Genomic DNA, 13,276 nt, shown 5'->3' on the forward strand with positions numbered 1-13,276 from the left:
GTGGCTCAGTGGGTTAAACCTTTGTCTTCAGCTCAGGTCATGATCTTAGGGTCCTGGGATTGAGCCCCGCATCAGGCTCTCTGCTCAGCGGGGAGCCGGTTTCTCCCTCTTTCTCTCTGCCTGCCTCTCTGCCTACCTGTGATCTCTCTCTCTGTCAAATAAATGAACAAATAAAAATATTTAAAAAAAAAAAAGAAAGAAAGAGAGAGAGAGGACAGAATTTTAAGGGTTTTATTTTAAAAATTTTTTAGTAATTTCTGCCCCCAATATGGGCTTCAAACTCACAACCCTGAGAGTTGCATGCTCATCCGACTGAGCCAGGTGCCCCCAACAAGGACAGAATTCTAAATCAGAGAGAAATAAACAATAAGTTAATAGAACAGAAGTTTAAAGGGTTCAGACACTAATCTTACATCTATTATGTTTAGAAATAATCCAAATTTACTGAGAACGTATAACATGCATAGACACTATGCTAGGCATAGCCAGAGGTGAGGAGAAGATAAAACAATAAAAATTATGATTTAGATCAGCCACTTTTTATGGTTTTAACAACAGTGCCAATAAAAGGTTACCACAAAAATAAAAAGAACACTTACTCTAATGTTTTTTTAAATGATTTTCTGTTCATCTTATTTCTTCATTCCATTTTGGGAATCAGATATATGGAGAAATCACTATGGTGCTTGTAAGAATCCCTTAAACTTAAACATTTCATGCCCACATTACTAGCCTAAATTCTATTTTTTTTAGTTGCTTAAGGCATATAGTGTTCTTTGTATGTAGGGAAGGAGGTAGATTCTAATAGAAACCAACCAGGGTGAACTAAAGCATGCCTTGAATACAATGAAAATAATAAAAGTTGTTTCCTGCCTCTGCTCAAGGGCCCAGAAGATAGAAAATCTAGACAAAGAATAGGATTGACAGGAGGTTTTTAGAATTTCTTTTTTTTACATTGTCCTTGTGCTAAGCTTACTATGAACCATTATGAATTGAATGTGGAGTACTCACATTATTTCCTTCTAAACGGAGTCACCACCGTGAATTAATTAATACATTCATGCCAATTATAATTTTTCAAAAATTATATGTAATGGTAGAAAATACAGTAATTATTGCAAATGGTAAATACAGCTAAGGAGAAACAGCATACTTTTTGTCATTCTAAGTAGGCTTAGAAAATTCCACAGAGGTAAGTAGGTATGCAGCATTTGTGGGAAGAAGGAAATATAAGAAACAAATCCTGGAGTTGATGAATATGAGTTAGATCTCCATTTTGTCTTTCCTCGCCCCTGTTAGAAGGACAAAGGAACATTAAACAATAAAAAACAAAAAAAAAAGACTTAAGGAAGCAGAAAGGAGAAATAATAAAAATAATAAAGATAATTAATAATAGTAATACCTGGAGGTAGTATAACATTATATAATTTATGAAATGCTGATAGGTATCTTGCCTTATTTGATCTATACGCTATCACAGTGTGACGGCTTGGGCAAGTTTTATTACTGCCATATCTCACCTATATATTGGCTGAATAACTGAAGCTCAGTGAGCTTCATTCCTGTGGCCAAGGTCATGAAGCTAGAAAGTAAAAGTACAAAGTTCATAACCAGCTCATCTGATTGCGTTGAGAAGATCTAGGAAGAACTTGGTATTTCAAGACTAAATATCTACTGTTAAGATGTGAGATGGTACCATGTTGATTGAATTAAAGAGCTGCAAAGATAACCAAGACACAACTAGAGATAGGAAAATCTGGGTAGGTGGGTACTTGTGTTTAGTACAGTGATGAAAACACCACTGGTTGTATAGAGGCCCAGGAAGTTTGCTTTACTTAAATCTGTTTTCTCTACATTATTCAGTTCAATTTTTTGGTTCAATTAATGACATGGCTGAGAATTTGACTTTCTGGATTTGAGGCATTCTTAAAAATAATGCTGATAACAGGGGGCGCCTGGGTGGCTCAGTGGGTTAAAGCCTCTGCCTTTGACTCAGGTCATGGTCTCGGGGTCCTGGGATCGAGCCCCGCATGGGGTTCTCTGCTCAGCAGGGAGCCTGCTTCCTCCTCTCTCTCTGCCCGCCTCCCTGTCTACTTGTGATCTCTGTCTGTCAAATGAATAAGTGGAATCTTTGAAAAAAAAAAAATAATGCTGATAACATTCTTATCTGTCATTTGAGAAGCTTTAATAATTTTACCGTGGAAACTAGAGACATCCTCATAAGCCTTACTTACTGCCTTTATCACATTTCCTCTCCCTGGGTTTGGCCAATGTAAACTGGGGTTTGTCTTTACTCTCCCTCCTCTTAAGACTCAAGAGGGGGCAGGTGGTGGTGAAAAGAAGAAATGTTCTGTCCCTGCTTCCACAAATGAATCCCGAAGGGGGCTAGTTTCATTAATCTTGAGCTAAATGTGAAGTTAGACATGGAGGTGCCTCAGGTCCCCACTGTTTGTTCAGAGCCCTGGGCATATTACGGAGGAAAATGTCAAAGATTTCTCTTCTCTTGCTTCTGCACCCTGCCATGATGTTTTATTCAAACGTCCGTGTCCTAAGGAAATAAACACTGGCTATGAAAATCCTCCACCTGGCTCCTAGTCTCACACATAAACACGCACAACACCTGTGTTTAGGAGAGCAGATCCGTTCTGGCCACGAGCAGTCTCCAGGGAACATGCTGTGAGGCCAGAGCACTCAGGCCAGGGACTCCAGAGGCCGTGGGGCCCTCTGGGACTGGGTCTGTCTCCCTCTGTCCGCTGTCCTCGTCTGCCAACCTGGCGTGGTTTAACTACAAGTTCAACTCTGGGTTCATATCAAGAAGAAATGCTGGGGAAAAAGGGCAAGTCTGGGGGACAAAATAATGTACACGTGACTGAGAACATGTGCGAATCAGCCGCATGTCAGCGAGGGGTTTGGCTCAGCATCAACTGGGAATTTTGTAGTGCCCCAGGGGGCCAGCAGGGCTAGCTGCTTATCCATAGGGCCTAGGCCAGAAAACATTGGAAATGCATTCGAGTTTCATATAGACTCTGTGGAAAATGTGAGCACTGGAGGGGAAAGTCAGCAGCACTCATAGCCTGTCCTTCACCCATGTCCTTCGCAAGCACAAGAGGCAGGTTGTGGAGCAGAAATTAGTATGGGGTGGTCACAGAGGTCGCGTGATTGGATGCCCCCTGGTCTCCTCAGTCCTGTCGTCCACCACCAGTCAACTGCCTGAAGGCAGCTGAAGCCAGAGGGCACCCAGAGGAGAGACTCCTGCTGTAGCCATGAGTGCGATTCTTGGGTTTTTACTGGTTCCAAACAGCTCCAGATGGACTGAGACACAGGCCTGCTGGTCACCAGAAGTATTCTTCATTCTCAGTCCACAGTGCTCCTTTTTTTTAATCCATGGGGAAAGAGCAAGTGCACTCTCTATTACTCTGTCTTCCCTCTGGGTTGGGCAACTCACTTAGCTTCACTTGCAAATGATTTGAACCTGGGAGACTGCCCATGGAGGAGCTCTGACTTCTGTGAGTCACACTCACTCAAACCTGTCACATAGGCCTGAAAACACAATGTCTGGTGACGTGGCTTCTCACTAACAGTAAAAGGAGGGAATGAATAACTTAACTGAATCTTCAATGTCGTGTGTAAAATTACATGGAAACAATACTCAGAGCCACGTGATTTCTCTCCTTTCTTAGCCTTTTGATAATGCTTTCTTCCATTAATTATACAGCCATCACATTTCTCTTGATGGTTAAATAGCCTAGGCAGCTTAAGTCCAAACTGCAAATTTTTAGCTTCTTTCCTCTAGTGATTAGAGGCTGTGTGAGAGAAGGTAATGTCGGCCGCTTTCCATGTCCTGGTAAGTTGAATGTATGCCCAGAGTAGCTAAAGTTTACATTTAAAAGAAAACCTCCAATATATTTCACATATGCATATCATATACATATATATATGTATGTATGTATGTATGTATATATATACATGTTGTTAGAAATATAAAAAAATAAGGAATATATAAAAGAACTTAAAACATCTCCCTCTGTTAACTTTCCGTGAAACTCCAGAACACGGCAGGCTCTGCCTTATGCCGGCCCCTCTGCTAGTTTTGAGAGTCAGATCAGGTTTCAGCTATAAGCCAGCTGGTGCCATTCATTTAAAGGAAAACAGCTATGTAAGTGAGCAAGATTCTAATCACTAAATCTAATTACAAAGTAGAGTAAATTATTACAAATGTTTTTAGAAGTGTCTTAAAACACTGTAAAAAAGAAAAATTATCAACCAAACAGAAATCTGCTATGCTGGTAGTTGATAGCATCGTTAGAGACTAGGACATTCACGGGTGTAACAGTTATATACTCTATTTCTGACACCTGAATCTGGCATTCACACATTAAAAACTTTATAACCTTTCTTTCTCATTCAATCAGACGCTAAACGGTTCAACTCAAACTACACCTTAGTTTATAGATCCTAATGAGGGTAACAGGAACATATCACTTCTACTGGAATGAAGGGAACTTCAAACTGCTTCGTTAAAATGGTATGAATTAAGTCAAGGAAGGAAAAGTCAGTAGCGAAATGAAGACCTACTTTACAGGACATATCTATGTCCCTGTGCAGATTTTCCTTTCCTATTTAACATTCCTTATGAAAATATTTGAAATGCCACACATTCTCCATATCCTAATGCAAAACTAAAAGAAACACATTACCATTTAATCCTTGGCTTCTTTCTGTACGAGCTGCGTGCCCAGACATGTCTGACACTGGTGGCGTTTGCACACCGTCAGGGCATCATGGAAGTCCAACCTTCATCGTACCCGTCTCCTGGAGGGATGGATGCGGGTGCTCCTTACTGCGTAGTGTTCAAAGCTCTCCCGAATGGTACTCCCCAATCATTGTCTGGTAATACCTTGGAGGTCGTGGAGGGGCCTATTAAGGCTCACCAAGTATCAGGGCTTCTCTACATTTCCAACCTGCTGTGGTTAATTTAAAACCATAAAGCTGGGCGTGGGCCAATAAAATGTTGAGGAAAGTGAGGTAAGCGACACTAGGCCTGGCCCTAAAAACTGTCAGTAGGTTGCTCCAGCCCTTTCCCATCTTGTGATGGTAACTATGGGGCCATGTGTCCGGATAACACAGCTGCTCTGTAGCACGGGGCTGCCTGACCTAACTGGGCTTCTTCAGTAAGAAATAAACAAAAGAGTTCAGCAATACGTCCTGGGGCATGGAGTACTCTGATCAGAACATCATTAACAAGAGCAAACTAGGGGCACCTGGGTGGCTCAATGGGTTAAAGCCTCTGCCTTCGGCTCAGGGTCCTGGGATTGAGCCCCGCATCAGGCTCTCTGCTCAGTGGGGAGCCTGCTTCCTCCTCTTTCTTTCTGCCTGCCTTTCTGCCTACTTGTGATCTCTCTCTCTCTTTCAAATAAATAAATAAAGAAGAGTAAACGATACAACCTTTATTTAGAAGCAAACTGGCCTAAAGTTGGAAATGATCTGATGCTCTCTCAAGGTCTTTTCATATTTTGTGAATCATGACTGTTGAATGAAAATCCTCTTCCCTCCATCCAGTGAGACCTGGATGAGTCATGGTTAATGACTAAATGATGAATCTTCATGTCTTTCAGCCCTACTCATCCATTTCTTTCTTATTTTCTGGCCAACCGTAGCCTCCTGACGCATACTGGCCCTCTTTAAGACCATGTAGTAATCTCTCCTTTGCTTTGTGGTATGGAAGCCATAGTACAGTCAGAGAGGGAGGTCTGCCCAATTCTGGACCTTGCTTTGTCTTTGCCACCTATCAGATCTTTCCTACCTGCACACCTACTTCTGCTTTGGTGTTAAGAAGCGGCACAGACCTGCTTCCAGACCCCTGACCTGTAAGTCATATATCCTAGGAATTCGGCATTCTCAAGTTTGAATTTTATAATCTTATATAAGATTCACAGTGTGAAAAGCAAATGATCTATAAAATTTAAGCAAATACAGTGCAAAGGAATATTATTTGAATTAGCAAAATGGCATTTCCCATCAAGGGAGTCACAACCTCTATTCACAACAACAGAGATAATGAAACAGTATAAGATATTTCTAGAAATCGCCTGAGGAAATATTGTATGAAAAATGCTTATTTTGTACTCCAGGTACTATAACCAAATTTCCCTCCATTTGCATATACTTGCTAGTAAATAGCACAGCTGCCTGGAAATACATGAGTCTTAGGTTATATTTTTGGTTTTCTCTCTGTTTTGGTATTTTTTATACCTGCAGGTTTTTCCCCCCCTCCCCCTAGCTAGAGGAGGAGGACAATGCCTCAGTATATATTTAAGGAAACTGTGTTACATAATCAGTGCAAGGCCTCAGAGACCTCTGTATTATTCCCTTACTTAAGTACAAAATCATACTTTATCAGAACAAATAAGGTTTCTAACAAGGGTGGAGTCTGTCCTTAGCTTTCCCATAGTGAAAGGGTTCTATATTTGGTATTCTGCAGGCCTCATTATTACACAAGCATTCCTTCATAAGAAAAACATAAAGGAATTTTACTGAATATATTTCTAGTACACGAGTTATTTTTAAGGCCAACCAGGGAGAATTTCAGGATAATAGTGAGAAGAACATACCAAAAAATGTGTGACTCTAAGTTGAAAATAAGATCTGACCCACATAAGTAAACAGAGTTATCTAAAAGCAGCCCCATTCACTAAATAGAAGGCTTCAAGGGGACCTAGATTTTGAGACCCATACTTCCCCTCACTCCCAGTAGGGCTCCTTCAGGCCACAAAAATCTCTCTATACTTCAGTGTATTCACTAAAAATAACAGATGCCAATTTTCTAGATTCCAGGATAAATGTAAGGACTAACTAAATCATTTAGGGAAGTGTAGTGGGTATATATGCTTAGGATATTTTCCTTTATTTATTTTTTTTCCCAGAAAGCAAAAAAGAAAGATAAAAGTGACTCAGGATTGTATGGTAACATGACTGATTTTCATGTGGAGCTCTATATAACATGCAATGACCTCATGATTATACTTGGTCCAGCACATGTTGTAATATTAACTAGGGACTCAGGGATTCATCTTTATAGTTTGGATAAAGGTCAACAATATCTTACATAAAAAAAATTTGACCAACCTCAGTGGTTTAAGTTTATTCTCTTGAGAAGTCAGCTTTGGAAGTCAATCTGGAGGGCTCCTCCTTGAGTTGGGCAACACAGCCCTATAGCTAATGTTTTGCTGTACCCCTAAATATAAAGGTCAAGGGTCAAAAGTCAAAAGTGTAGTGTGATAAATGTTCAGGTGAAAGGAATAACTCAGAAATGTCTGAAGATATATAAGGGTAGGAGCCCTCTCTTTTTTAATATATATTTACAGAGTATAACTTTGTGGCTGGGCATTGGGTTCTGAACTCAGGCAAGGCTCCAACACCAGTCCCTCAGAGTACTAGCTGTTAAATCTAGGTGAAAACTTTGACTCAGTTTTCTCATCTGCAGAAGGAGAGACTTAACCTATCTCATAGGATTATCAAGTATTAGATAAGATAATTAATGTATAAACAAGATAATTAAAGTACTAAACAAGATATTAAACAAGGTAAGTAAATGCATATAAAATATTTAACTGGATGTCTGTAATAGGTAGTATGTGCTTATAATAACTCTCGTTGATCTTAGAACATGTTAGTGGCACCTGACAGCAATACAGAGGACAGTGGTTTTAAGATACTTTTTGGGGGGCGCCTGGGTGGCTCAGTGGGTTAAAGCCTCTGCTTTTGGCTCAAGTCATGATCCCAGGTTCCTGGGATCGAGCCCCGCATTGGGCTCTCTGCTCAACAGGGAGCCTGCTTTCCTTCCTCTCTCTCTGCCTACTTGTGATCTCTGTCTGTCAAATAAATTAAAAAAAAAAAATACTTTTTGGAACACAAGAGGGAATGAATGAATGAATAAAAGAATGAACAAATGAATGAATGAATGAATCAATGAATCAATGGAAAACAGAAGACTACTCTCTGGAAATACACTTTGGGGAGGTAACAATGACCAGCAACTTCTATCTACTTTAACCTGTGATTTTTCTGAATAGACTAAAACATCTATATAATATTTGTTTCTTCAATAGTGTGGTAACACTAAATGCTTTCTATTTCTAATGTCTTTGCTCAGATGTGTTGAAGCCCAGTTCTCCTTCTGAGATGTATACCACAGTTGCTCAGCAGCATTGTTACTTTTAATGGAAGACAATTCATTTGGTTGATCTAAAGTAAGATATGGGAGCACAAGTCAGAAAGGCAAGGGAGGGCAGGGTCCCAGAACAGAAATTTTACCCACATGTTTATCATTGTTTCTATATCCTAAGACTAATCACTGAGATCTTCCCTTACGTTGGGTTAGAGTTACAGATTGGAAAACCATAACTGAATAATTTTTCTTTTATGCTATTTAAATACCCAATCTTAAGGCAACATTAGAATATTTCACATAGGTTTTCGTGAGAGAACGGGAGAAAAAAACATTAATTTGACGCATTTCCCACGTCTGTCCTTCTTTCCTGCCAGGGTTTGAAATGGCCTATATTTAAATGTATAGAGGTGTCTTCAGAGAAGCTGTCATGGAGAATTAGAAGTCTGTAACTGGAAGCATCTTTTGGGGCTGAGCAATGTAAGCTATTGTGGAAGCTCGACAATACATGTTGAAATAATTAAATCCTTTTGGAAATGATTGAACTGGATGTTTTCAAATAAGCAAATCTACATTTGTCATTTTGAATGCTTTTTATGGGAAGATGGTGTTTCTCCCTCCTGCTTAGGTAATTTAAAATAGTCACCTGATGATCATTCATTATCAAACATTTTGCGACATGGAAAAAAATGCTTTGAGGCTGAGACCTTGCTTGTGGAATTTCATCCTTCAAAGGAGGTCTTTCTCCAGAAGCTGTTACTCACTATTGGAGAGTGGGATTAAAAGCATTACTTCACGTCTCCACAATGTGTTCACAGCACAGAGCATCTCTCCCTTGGTGGCTAGGTTCCAGGGCTTGCATTTTATGTAGATGCCATGCACCATCCTGAAAAGCTGGAGAGTTTCCAGTAGCATTAGGGTTTGGAGGAAAAGCTGTTGTTCCTTAGAACTTTTCTTCTTTTATGAATATTACTGTCTCAATTTATTTTAACGCAATGAGTAGGAGAGAAGGTGGGAATAAAATGCATTAACAGAAGCCTCTATCTAACAGTCCTGCTGGTTTGGGCCTCACAAAAAGAGGCACAAGAAAACCTTTGAGAGTTTGGAGCCTGCTGCATGAGAGAGATAAAAGTAGAAACAGCAAATTGGCTGCAGTACGAATGGCAGGTGCATTTGTTCACTGGAGGCAAGTTGGCAACTTAGTTTTCAATGACCAGCTTGTCTCTGTAAGGTTCACCTTTCAAAGTTCTCCTTTTTGCCCTCAATGTACATCACCAAAGCTCTGCCTCGTCTTGAATTCCTCTGTTCCCGATAACAGCAACTCTTTACTCTGTTTCTTTCTGGGGGAAAAAAAAATGTCCTGGTCCCCTTCTCTGCTTACTGGGAGTGGAATTAAAAAAGAGGCAATGGAAAACTCTGAAGCTCACACAGAGAACACCATGCCCGAAGAGAAAGCAAATGTGTGTCGGGTGCGGATGGTTTTATGTTACCTTTGGAAACCCAAACTGAGGGGAGAGGATCTCTGGCAGAGCACTGTGATTCTGACCTCACTCTAGCATTTCTACAGATAGCAGAGAATTCAAAGCCTTTTCCCCACTGCCAGGGTGGGACTTAAGAGATGCAGATCAGAGGAAAAGAATTCAGAAGAGAGGCTGATGAGAGCAATCCGTCTTCCAACTCCCTGCTTCAGATAAGCAAGGAGAAATGACTGCTTTCTGGGTACAGCTCATCTGGACAAAAAATCATCTCTTCATTTCCCCCTTACGGGAATGCACACATAACCTTGATATGTACATGACATACGTGCCAACACTTGTTTATTTTTGTACCCACCATTCTTATCGTTTGATTGGTTCTTCACCTGTGTTTCTATCATTATTAACTATTTGAGCCATTCCTCAAAAGGCCATGGGGGTGCTCAAATCAGCTAATAATCATAACCATAATATTTGTTTGAACACCTTTGGTGCAGATGGAAAAGATCATAGTGGGATCTTCCAAGAGACTTCATTTCAGGGACTCTGAAGCATCTGGAGTGAAATAGGTCACATGGTATTTTGCTTTTTGTTTTTACCATTTCAATGAATTTATTCAGTTTCTAGCACTGTCCTATTCAGTTCATAGCAAAAGAGATTAAATTTCTATTTTTAATTATTTGAGGAACTTCTATACTGTTTTCTGTAGCAGGACTCTACCGTTTATTATTTCACCAACAGTGCACCTGACTTTACGTTCCCCACAGGGCCAGCACTAATTTCTTATTTTTGGATGGTCACATATTTGTGTGTGGTTTTTTTTTTTTTTTTTAATTTTAGGTATGTATGTAAGTATTTTAAAGAGAGAGAGAGCACATGCACAAGCAGGGGGACGGGTAGGGACAGAAGATAGAATCTCAAGCATACTCAGTGTTGGGCATAGAGCTGGAGGTGAGGCTTGATCTCACGAACCTGAGATCACCGTCTAAGCAGAATTCCAGTCAGATGCTCAACTTACAGAGCTACTCAGGTGCCCTGAGGGTCACATGGTTTTTTTAAGGCCTTTTCTAGTCAACAAAGTGGTAAACTGGCCCTAAAAAACACAGTCAAAAGCAGAGTGTATAACAGTGATTTTTCTAATTATACTGTTGTTTAGTAATAAACATCAATGTGTCAAAAATGTTTGCCCTAAGTTTGGCTAAAAATCAATGGAACTCCTCTTTCTCCCTTTTGTGAAATTCTCTCTCCCTTTTGTGAAACTGAAGCCTCTGAGTTTAGGCAAGTGAGTATAATTCCTATTCAAATTTCAGTTGGTTTACAAATGAGTGTCCCCCTTTTGAGTGTCCCTTAGAATGGGTCCTCTTCTGCTTATTTGTACAGTGGAAGAAGATGGGATAAAACTTAAGATATTTTCACTTTTCAAATGGCATTCATCAGGCTGTGGTGTGTACCACAAAGAATGAAGCAGTAGAAATGGCAGTAGAAGTTAATGCTTGAGACCAACAAAAAACCTCTCCTATTTTCAATAGATACAGCTCCCGAGATATCATTTAATTTTAATTCAGCAAGAAGGAAACAAAGTCCTGCATATGCTTTGACTACCACAAAAGTAAACCCTGACTTCCAAATAGAATGCATCATCCTGTATACAACCTGTTTTTTTTTTTTTTAAAGATTTAATTTATTCATTTGAGATAGAAAACAAGGGTGAGAGAGAGTGTGAGTCTGGGTGTGGGGGGGAAATGGCGGAGGGAGAGAGAGAAGCAGGCTCTCCACTGAGCAGGGAGCCTGATGTGGGATTTGATCCCAGGATGCTGGGATCATGACCTGAGCCAAAGGCAGATGTTTAACTGACTGAGCCACCCAGGCATCCCTATATACAACCTGTTTTGAAAACTTCTTGAATATGGGAACATGTTCTCTATGCTTATTGTACTTGAATATACTTGGAGCATTAATTTATACTTGAACTATACGATTTGCTTTTCCTTGCCATAGACCTCTAACAGGCTGCTACAGTAAAGCAACATATATGCATATATACACAATTTACTTTGATTGATTGAAGTTAATTGTATATTAAGTTTATGAACAATGTTTGAGGATGAACAGGATCTTCACTGCCTGAAAAGTTTGTCTACTATTCTGAAGCATGTGTGACTCAAGTTTAGGATCACCTACTTTTTTGATCCCTCTCTCCTTCACCCATTTGCCCAAATCCTACTTTCCTCCCCTCTGGCAACCATCAGTTTGTTCTCTGTATTTATAGTTCTGAGTCTGTTTTTTGTTTGTTTATTCATTTTTAAAGAATCCATTTATGAGCTGAATCATATGTTATTTGTTTTTTCTCATCTGAATTATTTTCCCAGGTACAATACCCTCTAGATTCATCCACATTGTCTCAAATGGCACAATCTCATCCTTTTTATGGCTGTGTAATATTCCTCTCTCTCTCTCTCTTCTCTCTCTCTCTGTGTGTGTGTGTGTGTGTGTGTGTGTGTGTGTATGCTTTCCTCATCCATTTGTCCATTGATAGACACAGGTTAATTTCATGTCTCAGCAATCTTGATTAATGCTGCAATGGCACGGAGGTGCACATATCTTTTTTGAGTTCATGTTTTCCCTGGATAAATACCCACTAGTGGAATTATTGGATCATATGGTATTTCTGTTTTTTAAGTTTTTGAGGAACTTCCATACTGTTTTCCATAGTTGCTGTGCTAATTTACATCCCCACCAACAGTGCACAAGTGTCTTTTTTCTTTACATCCTTGCCAATACTGGTTGTTTCTTGTCTTCTTGATTTTAGTCATTCTAACAGGTTTAAGGTGATATCTTACTATGGATTGATTTGCATTTCCCTGATGACTAGTGATGCTGAACACCTTTTCATATGTCCATTGACCATCTGTATGTCTTCTTTAGAAAAAAGTCTATTTAAGTCCTTTGCCTATTTTTTAAATCATATTTTTTTGGTGGTATTGTACAAATTCTGTAGTTATTTTGAATATTAATCACTTATCGAATATATCATTTGCAAATATCTTCTCCCCAGTAAGTAAGTTGTCTTTTTTGTTTTCTTGATGATTTCCTTTGCTGTGCAAAGTTTTTAATTTTGATGTAGTCCCAATAGTTTGGTTTTGCTTTTGTTTCTCTTGCCTCAGGAAAAACGTTGCTATGGGTGATCTCAGAGAAATTACTGCCTATTTTCTTCTAGGATTTTTGTGGTTTCAGGTCTCACTAGGATTACCTATACTTATGTTCTCACTATGAGAGAATGTTAAGGGATATGGTAAGATTATGTAACATTTATCAATCACTTGCTAAGTATTTTACACACATTAATTCAATAAATCATCTTTCCCCTTCTAGGACGAAAGCACCATTAGTAGTTCCATATTATAGATAAGGAAAATGTGTTACATAGTTAGCCTGGCTTAGACTCCTAGGTCTGCTAATTTCTATTTATTTTAAGACTGTGTACTCTTAACCCCTACTCCATATTCTTTATATCTGTCTATATCTGTCAGTCTATTAATAACTCTGAGTCAATTAACCTGAAAATATGTTCTCTTTCTTTCTCGTCCACTCTGTCTGTGTGTCTCAGAGATGAATGTTTCGTACAAAGCATAAT

General features: G+C 39.4%; 1 protein-coding gene across 3 annotated transcripts in view; it reads right to left on the minus strand.

Moving 5' to 3' along the window:
* The window catches only part of LSAMP (limbic system associated membrane protein), a 652,933-nt gene that overhangs the window by 242,579 nt on the left and 397,078 nt on the right, over positions 1 to 13,276 (minus strand). The window lies entirely within an intron of this gene.

The sequence above is a fragment of the Mustela nivalis genome (assembly GCF_964662115.1).
Source record: "Mustela nivalis genome assembly, chromosome: 1".
Taxonomy (NCBI): Eukaryota; Metazoa; Chordata; class Mammalia; order Carnivora; family Mustelidae; genus Mustela; species Mustela nivalis.